Raw genomic sequence first — 16,818 nt, 5'->3', positions numbered from 1 at the left:
GGAGGCCAAGGCAAGCGGATCACCTGGGGCTAGGAGTTCAAGACCAGCCTGGTCAACAAGGTGAAACTCGGTCTCTACAAAAATACAAAAATTAGCCCCACGTGCTCACTTGAACCCAGGAGGCAGAGGTTGCAGTGAGCCTAGATCATGCCACCGCATTCCAGCCTGGGTAACAAGAGCCAGACTCCATCTCAAAAAAAAAGGAATGGACGAATGTGGACCCTTTCTCCATTGGTAATACTCCTTTTTTTTTTTTTTTTTTTTTTTTTGGTGAGACGGAGACTCACTCTGTAACCCAGACTGGAGTGCAGTAGCACAATCTTGGCTCACTGCAACCTCCATCTCCTGGTTTCAAGAGATTCTCCTGCCTCAGCCTCCCAAGTAGCTGGGATTACAGGCATGCACCACCATGCCCAGCTGATTTTTGTAGTTTTCATAGGAGACAGGGTTTCACCATGTTAGCCAGACTGGTCTCGAACTCCTGACCTCAAGTGATCCACCCGCCTCTGCCTCCCAGTGTGGGGATTACAGGTGTGAGCCACCACACCCAACCCACTTGTAATACTGTTAATGCTTTCTCTTTATGTCGGCTTTTCCATGATGGTAAGTGTGTTTTTCAGAGAAACTCTGTATTGCTACCCTAAATAGAACACCAGTATCAGAGACTAGAAGGCAACAGCAAAAATGAAATAAAACTAAAACAGTGTTATAAAGCCCAGGTAGGTCCTAGTGAGAAAGGAGACCCAGGCATCTGGGATCACCTCCCCCTTGACGTCCATCCTGCGTTTCAATAAAAGAAAAGGCTGGCTGCCTGGTGCCTCCTGAGTCACCCTCCTGTAAATAGCAAGCTTGGTATTGGGGAAACCCTCCGGAAGACACTGTTTTTACTTAAACAAGATCAAAGCCCCACTCTACTCCATCCGGAGACCAGAAACCTTTCACATGTGATTCCTAAAGCTGTAAACCCAAAACCCTTTCACCAGTAATTTCTAAGGCTGTAAACCTAAGATTGTTTCACCTGTAATATCTAGAATGTAAGCCTATATAAAGGCAAAGCCTCTCTTTGTTAAATGAACTGGGTCATTTAGACAAATCATCGCCCAACTCCTGGCTGTAATATTAATAAACTCCTTCCCTCCCCGTTTGGTGTTCGAGAGCCCTGTTTCTCAAGGCCGCTCCTGCTACACTGTTGCCCATCCAAGAGCTGAGCCCCTCCTGCCCTCTCTTTGTTCAAAGGAAAATTCAAAAGGTATAGAGAGGTTTTCAAGACAGGCCAGCTCCCATCAAAGACTTGCCCTGGACTTAAGCAAAGGCATTAAAAGAGAATTGAGACAGGAATGGCTTTCTTTTTTTTTTTGAGACAGAGTTTTGCTCTGTTACCCAGGCTGGACTGCAATGGCGCCATCTTGGCTCACCATAACCTCCGCCTCCTGTGTTCAGGCAATTCTCCTGCCTCAGCCTCCTGAGTAGCTGGGATTACAGGCACGCACCACCATGCCCAGCTAATTTTTTTGTATTTTTAGTAGAGACGGGGTTTTACCATGTTGACCGGGATGATCTCTAGACCTTGTGATCCACCCGCCTCAGCCTCCCAAAGTGTTGGGATTACAGGCGTGAGCCACCGTGCCTGGCCTTCTTTTTCTTTCTTTTTTTTTTTTTTTTTTTTTTGGAGATGGAATCTTGCTCTGTTACCCAGGCTGGAGTGTGCAGGGGCACAACCTCAGCTCACTGCAACCTCTGCCTCCCAGGTTCAAGCAATCCTCCTGCCTCAGCCTGCTGAGTAGCTGGGATTACAGATGCACACCACCATGCCAGGCTAATTTTCTGTATTTTAGTAGAGACGGGGTTTTACCATGTTGGTCAGGCTGGTCTTGAACTCCTGACCTCAGGTGATCCACCTGCCTTGGCCTCCCAAAGTGCTGGAATTAAAGATGTGAGCCACTAGGCTGGGCGCGGTGGCTCAAGCCTGTAATCCCAGCACTTTGGGAGGCTGAGGTGGGTGGATCACGAGGTCAAGAGATCGAAACCATCCTGCTCAACATGGTGAAACCCTGTCTCTACTAAAAATACAAAAAATTAGCTGGGCATGGTGGCGCTCGCCCGTAATCCCAGCTACTCAGGAGGCTGAGGTGGGAGAATTGCTTGAACCCAGGAAGCGAAGGTTGTGGTGAGCCGAGATTGCGCCATTGCACTCCAGCCTGGGTAACAAGAGTGAAACTCTGTCTCAAAAAAAAAAAAAAAAAAGATGTGAGCCACTATGCCTGGCCAGGAATGGCTGGCTGGCTTTCTTGCCTTCCTTCCTTCCTTTCTTCCTTTTTCTCTCTCCTGCCCTCCTTCCCTCCTCTCCTCGATGGAGTTTCGCTTTCGTTGCCCAGGCTGGAGTGCAATAGCATCATCTCGGCTCACTGCAATCTCCACCTCCTGGGTTCAAGCAATTTTCTTATCTCAGCCTCCCAAGTAGCTGGGACTACAGGCACCTGCCACTACACCCAGCTAATTTTTGGTATTTTTAGTAGAAACGGGGTTTCACCATGTTGGCCAGACTGGTATTGAACTCCTGACTTTGGGTGATCTGCCCACCTCAGCCCCCCAAAGTGCTGGGATTACAGACATGAGCTACCGTGCCCGGCCAGGAATGGCTTTCTTATGGTAGCCATCACTCGAGCTGTGCCCAGACCCACAAGCTCTTCCTGACGATGCCTGGGGACACTGCCTCCTTACAGCTTGTTTAATCTCTCAACCCTCTGAGGTTGTCATCACACTGCTATCATCCCCATTTTACAGATGAAAAAATGGAGACTGTTGGCCAGGTGTGATGGCTAACACATGTAATCCCAGCACTTTGGGAGGCCAAGGCAGGAGAATCTCCTGAGGTTGGGAGTTCCAGACCAGCCTGACTAGCATGGAGAAACTCTGTCTTTACAAAAATAAAAAAATTAGCCAGGTCAGCCGGGCGTGGTGGCTCAAGCCTGTAATCCCAGCACTTTGGGAGGCTGAGGCGGGTGGATCACCAGGTCAAGAGATTGAAACCATCCTGGTCAAAATGGTGAAACCCCATCTCTACTAAAGATATAAAAAATTAGCTGGGCATGGTGGCGCGCACCTGTAGTCCCAGCTACTCGGGAGGCTGAGGCAGGAGAATTGCCTGAACCCAGGAGGCAGAAGTTGCGGTGAGCCGAGATCACGCCATTGCACTCCAGCCTGGGCAACAAGAGCAAAACTCTGTCTCAAAAAAAAAAAAAAAAAAAAAGGTAAGAAAGAAAAGAAAAAGACAAGCAGAGGTTGGAATTCAAATTTGCCTGGCCCCCAAAGCCGCAGCAGCCTTTGAGGCCAAATTATTTTCTAGCCTGACCTGTCCTGGCTGTAGGGAGAGCTTCAGAGGGCCAGGGCATGGAGGAAGAAGTGGGGGACAGAAGAGCCCTCATGTGTGACCTGCCCTGGACTTAGTTTGCTCATCTGTGACCCTGCCCCGGAAGCACAGCCTGGCCCACGCTACCCTGGGCTCTCCTGACCCTGGAGCACCCCTTCTGCTCCTGAGCCCAGTGCGCCCCTTTTCTCTCCCTACCAGTGTGATATAGCTGGCTTAGAATTAGAACCAGTGCAATGTCATTTTAAAATGGGAAAACTGTTTCCATTCTCCTCACAATGACTGCTAGCCATGCCTTCTGTAAACTACTAAGATTACCTTGCAATGCAAAGAGAGGAAAAGCTGCATACTTTCTCTTATCTGTAACTGCCAGAATTGCTGGCCTTTGTTTACCAAAGTAAGCACCCCCAGATAATTACATCCTGGCGCCAAGCAACTGAAAAATCTGTGGACCCCACACCTGCCCAAATAATGTATAAACTAATGTTTACCTTGACCTCTGTAAACCACTTAGGTGGCAATTGGAATGACAAAAGTCCCCTGGCCCTTGGAATGTCTGGAGCCCCCCCTCACCCTCGTCTCAGCCTAGGAGGTGATTGACAGCTTTCATTCCCATCTCCGCTCCTCACCCCCACTCCCAAGGTGGTTTTTCGGGTATAAAAAGGTCTTGTCACTCTTATTTCTCGGCCATGGGTTGGAGAGACGTGAGTCCTCCGTGGTCACCGGCAATAAACCCTGCAATTTGGCATACTTTTGTTCTGGTGTTGACTTTCTGTGCTAAGTTCAATCCAGCACCAGCACCCCTGCAGGTCCCTTTCCTCCTAAGGTTGAGCACACAGGCTCGGAGAGGAAGGGAAGGCATGGCTTGTGGCTGGCTTTCTGGCTGGAGATGAAGAACCCTGCGGTGCTTGTGAAAGAAGGGAGTGGTCTGCCTGGGGTTGAATCTGCCTCTATTAGTAGGGTGGGTGTGGGCACATTTTTATTTTTTGCAACAGTGTCTTACCCATGCTGGGATTCATTATTATCATTATCATTGTTACTATTTAGAGAGTGTCTCACTGTTGGTCAGGATGGAGTGCAATGACCTGATCACAACTCACTGCAGCCTTGACCTCCCAGGTACAAGTGAGCCTCCTGCCTCAGCCTCCTGAGTAGCTGGGACCACAAATGTGCACAACCATGTCCGGCTCCTTTTTTTGTTTCTTTTTTTTTTTTTCTGGAGACGGAGTTTCGCTTTTGTTACCCAGGCTGGAGTGCAATGGCGCGATCTCGGCTCACCGCAACCTCCACCTCCTGGGTTCAGGCAATTCTCCTGCCTCAGCCTCCTGAGTAGCTGGGATTACAGCCACGCGCCACCATGCCCAGCTAATTTTTTGTATCTTTAGTAGAGACGGGGTTTCACCATGTTGACCAGGATGGTCTCGATCTCTTGACCTCGTGATCCACCCGCCTCGGCCTCCCAAAGTGCTGGGATTACAGGCTTGAGCCACCGCGCCCAGCATAATTTTTGTTTTTTTTAGTAGAGATGGGGTTTCATCGTGTTGGCCAGGCTGGTCTCGAACTCCTGACCTCAGGTGATCTGGCCTCCCAACGTGCAGGGATTACAGGCATGAGCCACTGTGCCTGGCCCTTTGTTGCTGTTTTTATTTGTTTTTTGAGACAGGGTCCTGCTCTGTCACGTGGGCTGGAGTGCAGTGGTGCAATCACAGCTCACTGCACCTTAAACTCTTGGGCTCAAGTGATCCTCCCACCTCTGCCTCCTGACTAGCTCAGACTGCAGTTACACCGGGCTAACTTTTTTATTTTTTGTAGAGGCAGGGTCTCAATTTGTTGCCCAAGCTGGTCTTGAACTCCTGGGCTCAAGTGAGCCTCCTGACTCAGCCTCCCAAAGTGCTGCGATTACAGGCATGGACCAACACATCCAGCCTAGTTTTCTCTCGTATACAGTGGGTGTTTTACATAACAACCTCAGAAGGATGTTAGAGGATTCGATTAACTTTTTTAAAAAATTTAAAGATAAATAAATTCAATAATATGCAAGAAAGTGCAGGAGAAATGAGACGCTATTATGGTTTTGTTACAGAATATCCAGGAGACTGAAGAGACCAATGGGTGAAAGAGGAGGATTTTATTAAGGTGGCCACCAGCTCAGCCGATTAGCAACTCAAAGCTGAGCCCCGAGAAGGAAAAGGGGTACTTTTTATACATCCAGGATGTAGTAGCAGCTAACAGGTTTACAGAAGCCAGAACAAAGAACAGTTAATTGGTTAACACATCTTGTGAGGTACGTTACATTTGAAAAATAACATTTTGAGGAAGGCATTGAACATTCTTTGTGTGTTATCTTGCCCTGTGACCTTGCAGCTGGTCAACAAGAAAAACAGGAGTCTTGAGATGCCTGGGAACTTTGCTGAGAATGTGGGGACAATAGATAAGGTAGGTTTTACACAGAGTTAGTTAATTTTAAGCAGAGCTGGGGTTAGGTTTTATATTAAACAGCACATAACACAGCAAAATTTACATTACTATATAGCAATTAAAAATTATAGGGTTTTGTTATTATTATTATTGCTATCATTTAATTCCCTTCTTCAGTATGGTGACGGCATTCTTATAATTCGATTGTGTGACAAAAATCTGTTGCTTTGGCCAGGGCAGTGGCCCACATCTGTAATCCCAGCACTTTGGGAGTCTGAGATGGGCAGATCATCTGAAGTCAGGAGTTCGAGACCAGCCTGGCCAACATGATGGAAAAAAAAATACATAAATTAGCTGGGAATGGTGGTGGGCGCCTGTAATCACAGCTATTCGGGAGGCTGAGGCAGGAGAATCACATGAACCCAGGAGGCAGAGTTTGCAATGAACCAAGATTGCGCCACTGCACTCCAGCCTGGGCAACGAGAGCAAAATTCCATCTCAAAAAAAAAAAAATCTGTTGCTCTGAGTCCTGATCTGTAAGGGATTTTGTTTTGTAATCCTCCAGTGCATCTCCACACTCATTCTGGGTCCCCCTTCCCCCCCTGCCTCCCAATAGCTGACGTTGTATCACAATGAACAGATAATTGCAGGGTCAGGCTTCATGTTTTCCATTGGCTCTCATCACAGTCCAGCCTGTTTATTTTCATCCAAGGGAAGCAGACTTATTCTTTTATTGTATCCTGTTCTGTCACGTTCGCACTACTGTCACTTTATTAATTGTAAGTTCCAAGAGAAAACATCTCTATTTCAGCAGAGATCTCCATCTCCTATGACTAAATGTCCTTTTTAGGGAGGCTGCTCTGTGGTGTGTTGTGTTCCCTAAGAGACAGGCTTGTAGCTATAGAAACTGTAACCTTGTGCGGCCAATGGTGTGGCAGGGATAGCACTGACTTGGTTGATTTCTTTCTTCTTCACTGCAGTTCAAAATACCTAGGGACATTGCTGAAATAACTGAAAGCTGGTCCCCCTTCCCCCACTGCCCCAAGTGTGTCTTTTGCTGTTCTATAGCATTAGATATAAAACTCACAAGATTTTTTTATTTTTTATTTTTTTTAGATTTTTAAATTTTTCTTTTCTTTTTCTCTTTCTTTTTTTCTTTTTTTGAGACAGAGTCTCTGTTGCCAGGCACCAGGCTGGAGTGCAGTGGTGGGATCTTGGCTCACTGCAACTTCTGCCTCCCAGGTTCAAGCAATTCTCCTGCCTCAGCCTCCCGAGTAGCTGGGACTACAGGCGCACGCCACCACGCACAGCTAATTTTTGTATTTTTAGTAGAGACAGGGTTTCACCATGTTGGCCAGGATGGTCTCCATCTCTTGACCTCGTGATCTGCCCACCTCAGCCTCCCAAAGTGCTGGGATTACAGGCATGGGCACCTAATTTTAGTGTCAGCCTAATTTTTATTTTCAAGACAGGGTCTCACTCTGTCACCTAGGCCTGGAGTACAGTGGTGCAGTCTAGGCTTACTGCAACGTCTGTCTCCTGGGTTCAAGTGATTCTCCTGCCTCAGCCTCCTGTGTAGCTGGGATTACAGGCACCTGCCACCATGCCTGGCTAATTTTTGTATTTTTAGTAGAGTTGGGGTTTCTCCATGTTGGCCAGGCTGGTCTCAAACTCCTGATCTCGAGTGATCCACCCATTTTGGTCTCCCAAAGAGCTGGGATTACAGGTGTGAGTTACAGTGCCTGGTAGGACCTGATATCTTCTAAATCAGAGTAGGACTTTGTTTCACAGATCCTTAAGATTAGGAAAATAAGTAGATAAAATAAAGAGGCCAGACACGGTGGCTCACACCTGTAATCCCAGCACTTTGGGAGGCCAAGGTGGGTGAATCACCTGAGGTCAGGAGTTCAAGAACAGCCTGGCCAACATGGTTAAACCCCATCTCTACAAAAAAATACAAAAGTTAGCCAGACATGGTACTCAGCACTTGTAGTCCTGGCTACTTCAGAGGCTGAGGTGGGAGAATCACTCAAGCCCAGGAAACTGAGGCTACAGTGAGTGGAGATCACTCCAGTCTGGGTGGCAAAAAGACCTGGTCTCAAAGGAAAAAGAAAAAAAGAGAGAAAGAATAAAGGGTCAATGCATAAGGGTGGGTTAAAAAAAGTAATAATAGGCCAGGTGCGGTGGCTCATGCCTATAATCCCAGCACTTTGGGAGGCCAAGGCAGGTGGATCACGAGGTCAAGAGATCGAGACCATCCTGGTCAACATTGTGAAACCCCGTCTCTACTAAAAACACAAAAAAATTAGCTGAGTATGGTGGCGCGTGCCTGTAATCCCAGCTACTCAGGAGGCTGAGGCAGGAGAATTGCCTGAACCCAGGAGGCGGAAGTTGCGGTGAGCCGAAATCGCGCCATTGCACTCCAGCCTGGGTAACAAGAGCGAAACTCCATCTCAAAAAAAAAAAAAGACCAGCCTGACCAACATGGAGAAACCCTGTCTCTATAAAAACTACAAAATTAGCTGTGCATGGTGGTGTATGCCTGTAATCCCAGCTACTCAGGAGGCTGAGGCAGGAGAATCACTTGAACCCGGGAGGCAGAGGTTGTGGTGAGCCAAGATGGCACCATTGCACTCCAGCCTGGGCAACAAGAGTGAAACTCTGTCTCAAAAAAAAAAAAAACAAAAAACAAACACACACACACACACACACACAAATCCTGAGAGAAAAAGTAATAATAAAGAAGAAAAAGTTTGATTTTGCTGGCATGTTGTCTCGGGAAGACAGAAGGTAAAAGCAAGTGAGGGTCTAATCAATGATACTGGCAGGCTGCAGATAGACCGTGTGTCCAGAAGGAATTGTCTATTTGCACTTTAGAGAAAGGACAGCAAAGAAAGAAATAAGCAGTAATTTCCCAGGGCTGTGTAAGGGAGGGGAGCTGCCAATCTGGTGGACAAGAGTATTACCATATTATCTTTACTAGAGTATTACCATATTACCTTCATTAGGTCGGTGCGTCCTGTCCCGAGGCAGGAACAGGCCTTACTCGTTCATTCAGCACACAACGATTGAGTGCTTACTGTGAACCAGGTGCTACGGATCAAGTGTGAGGAGATGAAAGGTAGGTAGGCTCTGCCCTCACCTTTCACGTTTTGGGGAGGGTGAGGCACAGCCTCCAGAGGAACCTGTGATTCCAAGTTCACAAAGCGCCAGGATATTGCAAAAGGCTGCTGCAGACCTGAGACCACAACTGCCACAGCCCTCTCCCCATCTTTTTGGTTTGTAAGTAACTGTGACTCCTGCAACCCAGGCTAACAGAATAAGAGAGATACTTGTTTAAACACTCTTAATTGATCCTATGAAATCCATTTTGCTGTGCAAAGGAAGTTGGGCAGTGTTCTAGTTCAGGCTTGACCCGGAGAGAGAATTTATATGAGAATTCTAGGCCGGGCACGGTGTTTCACACCTATAATCCCAGCTCTTTGGGAGGCTGAGGGGGGCGGATCACAAAGTCTGTAGATGGAGACTGTTGTAACCCAGTGAGCGTGAAATCACCACTGAGACAAAGACTAGGCCAAATTACAGGGTCTTTATTGCCAGCGGCCACGGAGGACTCGAGTCTCTCTAACTTGTGGCCCCTAAAGGAGGGTGTCAAGACCTTTTATGCCCATAAATCACCACCTGGGCGGGGGTGGGGATGAGGGGCTTTGGACATTTCGAGAGCCAGGGGACTTTGGACATTCTGATTGTTACTTAAGTGGTTCACAGAAGTCAAGATAAGCATTAGTTTACACATTGTCTAGGTAGGGTGAAAATTACAGACCTTAGTTACTTATTACAAACCTTAGTTTTTCTTAAAGTGGTGCAGGGGTCAAAATGGCGTTGGTTTGGACTGCTTGCCTGTCACATTAGGGTTACAGAGAGCAGTTTCAATGGAAAGCTGAGGTTTGGTTGAGGTATGCAGTTTATGGGGCAATTACCATGCCACAGAGACCATCCTGGCCAACATGGTGAAACCCTTCTGTACTAAAAATATAAAAATTAGCTGGGTGTGCTGGTGCATGCCTCTAGTCCTACCTACTTGGGAGTCCGAGGCAGGAGAATCACTTGAACCCAGGAGGCAGAGGTTAAAGTGAGCCGAGGTCACGCCACTGCACTCTAGTCTGGGTGACAGAGCGAGACTCTATTTTGGGAAAAAAAGAAAAGAAAATAATTCTATGAACAAGGCCAGGTGTGGTGGCTCACACCTTTAATCCTACCCCTTCCAGAGGCCAAAGCGAGAGGATTTCTTGAGGCCAGGAGTTCAAGACCAGCCTGGGCAACACAATGAGACTGCATCTCCACAAAACTTTTTTTTTATTTTTTATTTTGAGACAGAGTCTTGCTCTGTTGCCAGGCTGAAGTGCAATGGTGTGATCTTGGCTCACTGCAACCTCTGCCTCCCGGGTTCAAGGGAGTCTCCTGCCTTAGCCTCCCAAGTAGCTGGGACTACAGGCCCGTGCCACCACGCCCAGCTAATTTTGTATTTATAGTAGAAATGGGGTTTCACCATGTTGGCCAGGATGGTCTCAATCTCTTGACCTCATGATCTGCCCACCTTGGCCTCCGAAGTGTTGGGATTACAGGCATAAGCCACTGCGCCTGACCTCCATAAAACATTTTAAAAGTTAGCTAGGCATGGTGGTGCTGGCCTGTAGTTCCAGCTACTCAAGAGGCTGAAGTAGAAGAATCACTTGATCCTCCCAGGAGGTGGAGAGGCTGCAGTGGGCCACGATCATGCCACTGCACTCCAGCCTGTGTGACAGAGCAAGACCCTGTCTCTAAAATAGAAAAAAACAAAAATAATTTTATAAAACAAAATATTACAATGTTTTCAGCCTCTTCCCAATAGCAACCCTATTCCATCATTCTGGAGACCCACCTTACAACACCCCTTCCCCACCCTCCCTCATGCAAAGGAAAACGTTGACACCCTGCTTTGACAGAGCAGTTTCTTTGTGGGTTTGTATGTATGTTTTTGATTAGTGTGAGTCAGGTGACTCAGTCTCTAAGAACCTGACCTAGTTTTGTGTGCGCTAGAAAAGGTGTGCTTGTGGCTGGGCGTGGTGGCTCACGCCTGTCATCCCAGCACTTTGGGGGCCGGAGGCTGGTGGATCGTGAGGTCAGGAGTTCAAGTCCAGCCTGGCCAACATGACGAAACCCCGTCTCTACTAAAAAGACAAAAATTAGCCAGGTGTGGTAGCAGGTGCCTGTAATCCCAGCTACTTGGGAGACTGAGGCAGGAGAATCTCTTGAACCTGGGAGGCAGAGGTTGCAGTGAGCCGAGATTGTGCCATTGCAGTCTAGCCTAGGCAACAAGAGCGAAACTCCATCTCAAAAAAAAAAAAGAAAAGAGAAAAGGTGTGCTTGTTCATCCCCTCATGTATTTGACAGACATTTTGATTGAACACCTAGGCAAGGGCCAGGCACTATGCAGGGCTCAGAATACAGAGAGGAAGACACAGTGCCTGCCCTGAAGGGACTGGCCACAAAAGGAATACTATGGTAAGTAAAGGGACAAACTGGAAAACCATGAAAGCGCCTCCTATAACAATAGGTTCTGCAATTTTATAAAAATCACATCTTCGCTGGGCGCGGTGGCTCGCGCCTATAATCACAGCACTTTGGGAGGCCGAGGCGGGTGGATCACGAGGTCAAGAGATCCAGACCATCCTGGTCAACATGGTGAAACCCCGTCTCTACTAAAAATACAAAAATTAGCTGGGCACGGTGGCGCGTGCCTGTAATCCCAGCTACTCGGGAGCCTGAGGCAGGAGAATTGCGTGAACCCAGGAGGCGGAGGTTGCGGTGAGCTGAGAGCGTGCCATTGCACTCCAGCCTGGGTAACAAGAGCAAAACTCCGTCTCAAAAAAAAAAAAAATCACATCTTGTTGCAGGCAAACTCCACCCTCCCCAGGACTGGATCCTGCCCCAGTGGTAGCAGAATTCTTGACTTGCCTCTGACACAGCAAATGACAAAGCGGTGGTGATGCAGTGGTCCCGAAGATAATGTTCTCATTGATACAATGGAGAAAACAGAAATTAATATATTAGGCCCGGCGCAGTGGCTCACGCCTGTAATCCCAGCACTTTGGGAGGCCAAGGCAGGCAAATCACCTGAGGTCAGGGGTTCGAGACCAGCCTGGCCAACATGGTGAAACCCTGTCTCTACTAAAAATAAAGTTAGCTGGGCTTGGTGGCAGGTGCCTGTAATACCAGCTACTCAGAAGGCTGAGGCAGGAGAATCACCTGAACCTGGGAGGCGAAGCTTGCAGTGAGCTGAGATTTTGCCACTCTACTCCAGCTTGGGCAACAGAGTGAGACTCCGTCTCAAAAAATAATAAGAATTGTAAGGGTTATTGCTGAGTTTAAAATGAGGAAACTGAGGGCAGTATAAGAACAATTAAATGCCAATTTATTTAACTCCCGGATGGGGTTCTGTGGTCCCAGGGAAAAAGGCCAAAGAAGTCACACGACTCCTCTCGGGCATGGAGTTTTGTAGGGAATGAAGGCGTTTGATTGGCTGTGGAGAAACAGGACATGGACTGGGTGAGCTGCTATTGGTAGGTAGGCGGATTTCTGGTGAGCTAGCTGCTCAGGGGGAGTGGGACCTGGAAGGGGCAATGTGCTATTGGGCAGGTTTTGGCGGGGCCTCTTTTAAATTTTGGCGGGGTTTTCCAACAGCGAGCTAGGTGCCGAGTGCCGAGTGCCGAGTTTAGTGTTGAGTGCAGATTCCGGTGCGGAGTGCAGAAGTGGGCGTTGGGGAAGCCACGTGGTGGAGCTAGTTGCTGAGTGCAGGGCTTAATGTTCAGCGCGGAGTGGTGATGTAGTTTTCAGGTGCAGAGAGGGACGGGCGTGCAGAGCTCCCGGCGAGGCAACCGGCCTTACAATAATAATGAAATAATAACTAAAATAGAGTTGGAGTCTCACAATGTTAGCTAAGTTGGTCTCAAACTCCTAGGTTCAAGTGATCCCTTGGCCTCCAAAGTGCTGGGATTACAGGTGTGAACCACCGTGCGTGCCAAAGGTGCCTTTCTAGATCTAATTAAGTTAAGGTTCTTGACAAGAGAGCACCCTGGATTATACAGGTGGGCCCTAAATCCAGTGGCAAGTATCTTTATAAGAGACACATGGAGGAGAGCCATGCCAAGCAGAAGCCTGTAAAGATGGAGATGGAGATTAGAATGATGCAGCCACAAGCCCAGGGACACCTGGAACCACCGGAAGCTGGGAGTGGCAGAGAAGGCTCCTCCTCTAAGGCATATCCCTGCGGACACCTTGGTTGCAGACTTCCGGCCTCCAGAACTGTGAGAGAGTAAATATCTGTTCTTTTAAATCCCCAAAGTAGGGCTGGGCATGGTGGCTCACGCCTGTAATCCCAGCACTTTTGGGAGGCTGAGGTGGATGAATCACCTGAAGTCAGTAGTTCGCAGACCAGCCTGGTCAACATGGCAATACCCTGTCTCTACTAAAAATACAAAAATTAGCTGAGAGTAGTGGCGGGCGCCTGTGATCCCAGCTACTCAGGAGGCTGAGGCTGGCGCATCACTTGAACCAGGAGGTGACAAGATCGCAGCACTGCACTCCAGCCTGGATTAAAAGAGCAAAGTTCTGTCTCAAAAACAAACAAACAAAAATCACCACAGTTATAATTATTTGGAAGGCAACGATGCTCACTACTGTACCACCGACGCCATTTGGCTGTGGTTGTTAGAGTAGTGCTGAGAAACTAATGCATGAATTGACATGCGCATGGCAGTATTTGCAGCATTTTCTTTAAATCTTTAAATATGTTTAATTTTTTCCCCATCCCTTTGCCATTTCCATTTTTTTTTTTTTTTTTTTTTTGTCTTGCTCTGTCACCCAGGCTGGAGTGCAATGGTTGTGATCTTGGCTCATTGCAACCTCTGCTTCCCGGGTTCAAGCAATTCTCCTGCCTCACCCTACTTAGGAGGGTGGAATTACAGGTGTGTGCCACCACGCCCAGCTTATTTTTGTATTTTTAGTAGATACAGGGTTTCACCATGTTGGTCAGGCTGGTCATAAACTTCTCTGACCTTGTGATCTGCCCACCTCAGCCTCCCAAAGTGCTAGGATGACAGGCGTGAGCCACTGTGCCCAGCCATTTCCTTTCTTTTGGAAGGACAGAGGCAGGCTGCACACAGTGGCTCATGCCTGTAATCCTAGCAATTTGGGATGTCAAGGTAGACAGATCACTTGAGCCCAGGAGTTTGAGACCAGACTGGGCAACAGCAAAACCCCATCTAGAAAAAAAAAATTAGCCAGGCATGGTGGCACTCCTCTGGTGCTCCCACCTACGTGGGAGGCTGAAGTGGGAGAATTGCCTGAGCCTGGGAGGTCAAGTCTTACAGTGAGCCATGATCACCTAGGTGACAGAGTAAGACCCTCACTCAAAAAAAAAAAAAAAAAAAAAAGGCAGAGGCAGTCCAGGCTTGAGCCAGGCTGTCTCATTTAAATGCCACCTTGGTCATTTCCTAGCTGTGTGACCTTAAGCAAACTACCAAATCTCTCTGTGCCTCCATTTCTTCATCTGTAGAATCTGCATTGGTATTAAATGACAGTCATGTAAGTGCTTAGAATCGTGTCTGGCATGTTACTAGCAATACACATAAGTGGTGGTTTCTGTATTCTCTCTCTCTTTTTTTGAGATGGAGTTTCACTGTTGTTACCCAGACTGGAGTGCAATGGCACGATCTCAGTTCACTGCAACCTCCGCCTTCTGGGTTCAAGCAATTCTCCTGCCTCAGCCTCCCGAGTAGCTGGGACTATAGGCACGCACCACCATGCCCAGCTAATTTTTGTATTTTTTTAGTAGAGACGGCGTTTCACCTTGTTGACCAGGATGGTCTTGATCTCTTGACCTCATGATCCACCCGCCTTGGCCTCCCAAAGTGCTGGGATTATAGGCGTGAGCCACCACACCCAGCCTGGTTTCTGTATTCTCTCCTGTTCCTCTGTGATTTCCTTTCCCCTTCACAATGCTAGTACTTCATGGTAATGAGCCAGTTTTGTTCCTGCCTAGGTTTTTTTAAAAAAAAAAAAAAAAACATTATTACTGTGATTCATTTACCTCATTATGCTTTTAGGCTGTTAGAATGGGGAAAATGTCACTCAGAAGAATATGAACAAACCAGGCCCAGTCGAATCTCACTTGATAGCCAGGATTAGTCATCAGAAAAGTCAAAAGTCCAGCCGTTAGCAAAGTGGAGACAAAGAATCTGATTTTAACTACTGAGCACTTCAATCCCGGTGACTTCTAATGGACTCTCTTCCTCTAGACTTTCCTTTGAAATTTCAAAGGTTATGAATAATTTAATTGATTTTCAAAATTATTGACTTGTTTTTGACAAGCATGTGCATGTTTGCTTGGTTTGTGGTTGAGATGGATCAGAAGGGAAAATAATTACTAGGTTTAAGGAACCCCCTCTGTCTCCTGTATTCCAAATTTCAAAGACATTTTTGTTCTTAAAACAGTCATTGCTTCCCTTGCTTTGAAGGAATTTAAGAGTATGTCTTAGCTTACAAATCACTTAGCAGCCGGGCCCAGTGGTTCATGCCTGTAATCCCAGTACTTTGGGAGGCTGAGGCAGGTGAATCACCTGAGCCTGACCAACATGGAGAAACCCCTGTCTCTACTAAAAATACAAAAACTTTGCCAGGCATGGTGGCGGGTGCCTGTAATCCCAGCTACTTGGGAGGCTGAAGCAGGAGAATTACTTGAATCCAGGAGGTGGAGGTTGCAGTGAGCCGAAATTGCGCCATTGCACTCCAGCCTGGGCAACAAGAGCGAAACTCCATCTCAGAAGAAAAAAATCACTCAGCTCAGAATGGCACACTGGCTTCTTCACTCACAATTGTTCCTCATTCAGAACCTAGCAATTTCAGAAAGTGTGCATTTACTACTAGCGTTTACTATTAGCTCTCCAGAGCTCTCCATCCACACTGCATTAGTAGCTGAACTGTCTGCTTTATCTACAGGGCCTGCTCATCTTGAGGTTGGACCATCTTTTCCTTTCACTTTCACAGTCTCTTTCACACAAGTAGGAAAAAGAATGGAAAGTATTTTTTTTTTTTTTTTTTGAGGCAGAGTCTCTGTCACCCAGGCTGGAGTTCAGTGGCGTGATCTCAGTTCACTGCAACCCTGCAGCCTCTGCCTTCCAGACTTAAGCTACTCTCCAGCCTCAGCCTCCCAAATACCTAGGATTATGGGCACGCATGCCACCATGCCTGGCTAATTTTGTATTTTTAGTAGAGAGAAGAGTTTCACCATGATGGCCAGGCTCGTCTCAAACTCCTGACCTCAGGTGATCCACCTGCCTCGGCTTCCCAAAGCGCTGGGATTATAGGTATGAGCCACCTTGCCCAGCTGGGAAAGTATTTTCTTCCCAAGCCCATACCTTTAACACATTTGTAAAATCAGGAATCCCTAATGGTTTACCTTGGCATGGCTAGACATCTTAATTTATATGATACTAGGTTTCCTAAAAGAGGGAAACCTCCCTGTGGCCCTCACTTAAGGGCTTTAGGGGCAATTCCTGAAGCAAGTATACATAAAAAAAGATCCCTACTGTTGCATTAAAAAAAAAAAAAAAAAGATGGTCATACCAACGGCATGTTTAAAAACAAAGACTTGCCAGGTGCGGTGGCTCATCCCTATAATCCCAGCACTTTGGGGGTCCGAGGTGAGTGGATCACCTGAGTTCTAGACCAACCTGACCAACATGGAGAAACCCCATCTCTACCATAAATACAAAATTAGCCGGGCAAGGTGGCATGTGCCTGTAGTCCCAGCTACTCAGGAGGCTGAGGCAGGAGAATCACTTAAACCTAGGAGGCAGAGGTTGCAGTGAGCCGAGATCACAACATTGCATTCCAGTCTGGGAAAGAAGAGCAAAACTTCGTTTCAAAAAAAAAAAGACTCAATTGTTGTACTGTGGTACTGTGACATCTGGAGGCCCGTATTTAGTATAATA

The 16,818-nt window shown here is 47.3% G+C and overlaps 1 long non-coding RNA gene across 2 annotated transcripts in view; it reads left to right on the top strand.

Moving 5' to 3' along the window:
- Window positions 1–4,711: 4,711 nt before the first annotated feature.
- Window positions 4,712–16,818, top strand: part of LOC108590263 (uncharacterized) — a 96,022-nt gene continuing 83,915 nt past the window's right edge. For both annotated transcript variants that reach the window (XR_008474115.2, XR_004743391.3), the window contains exons 1-2: window positions 4,712–5,803; window positions 8,794–8,906. This is a non-coding gene — a long non-coding RNA (uncharacterized LOC108590263). The remainder of the gene's footprint in view (window positions 5,804–8,793; window positions 8,907–16,818) is intronic.

This window comes from Callithrix jacchus, chromosome 1 (genome assembly GCF_049354715.1).
Source record: "Callithrix jacchus isolate 240 chromosome 1, calJac240_pri, whole genome shotgun sequence".
NCBI classification, from domain to species: Eukaryota; Metazoa; Chordata; class Mammalia; order Primates; family Cebidae; genus Callithrix; species Callithrix jacchus.
This window is presented reverse-complemented; position numbering and strand designations above follow the sequence as displayed.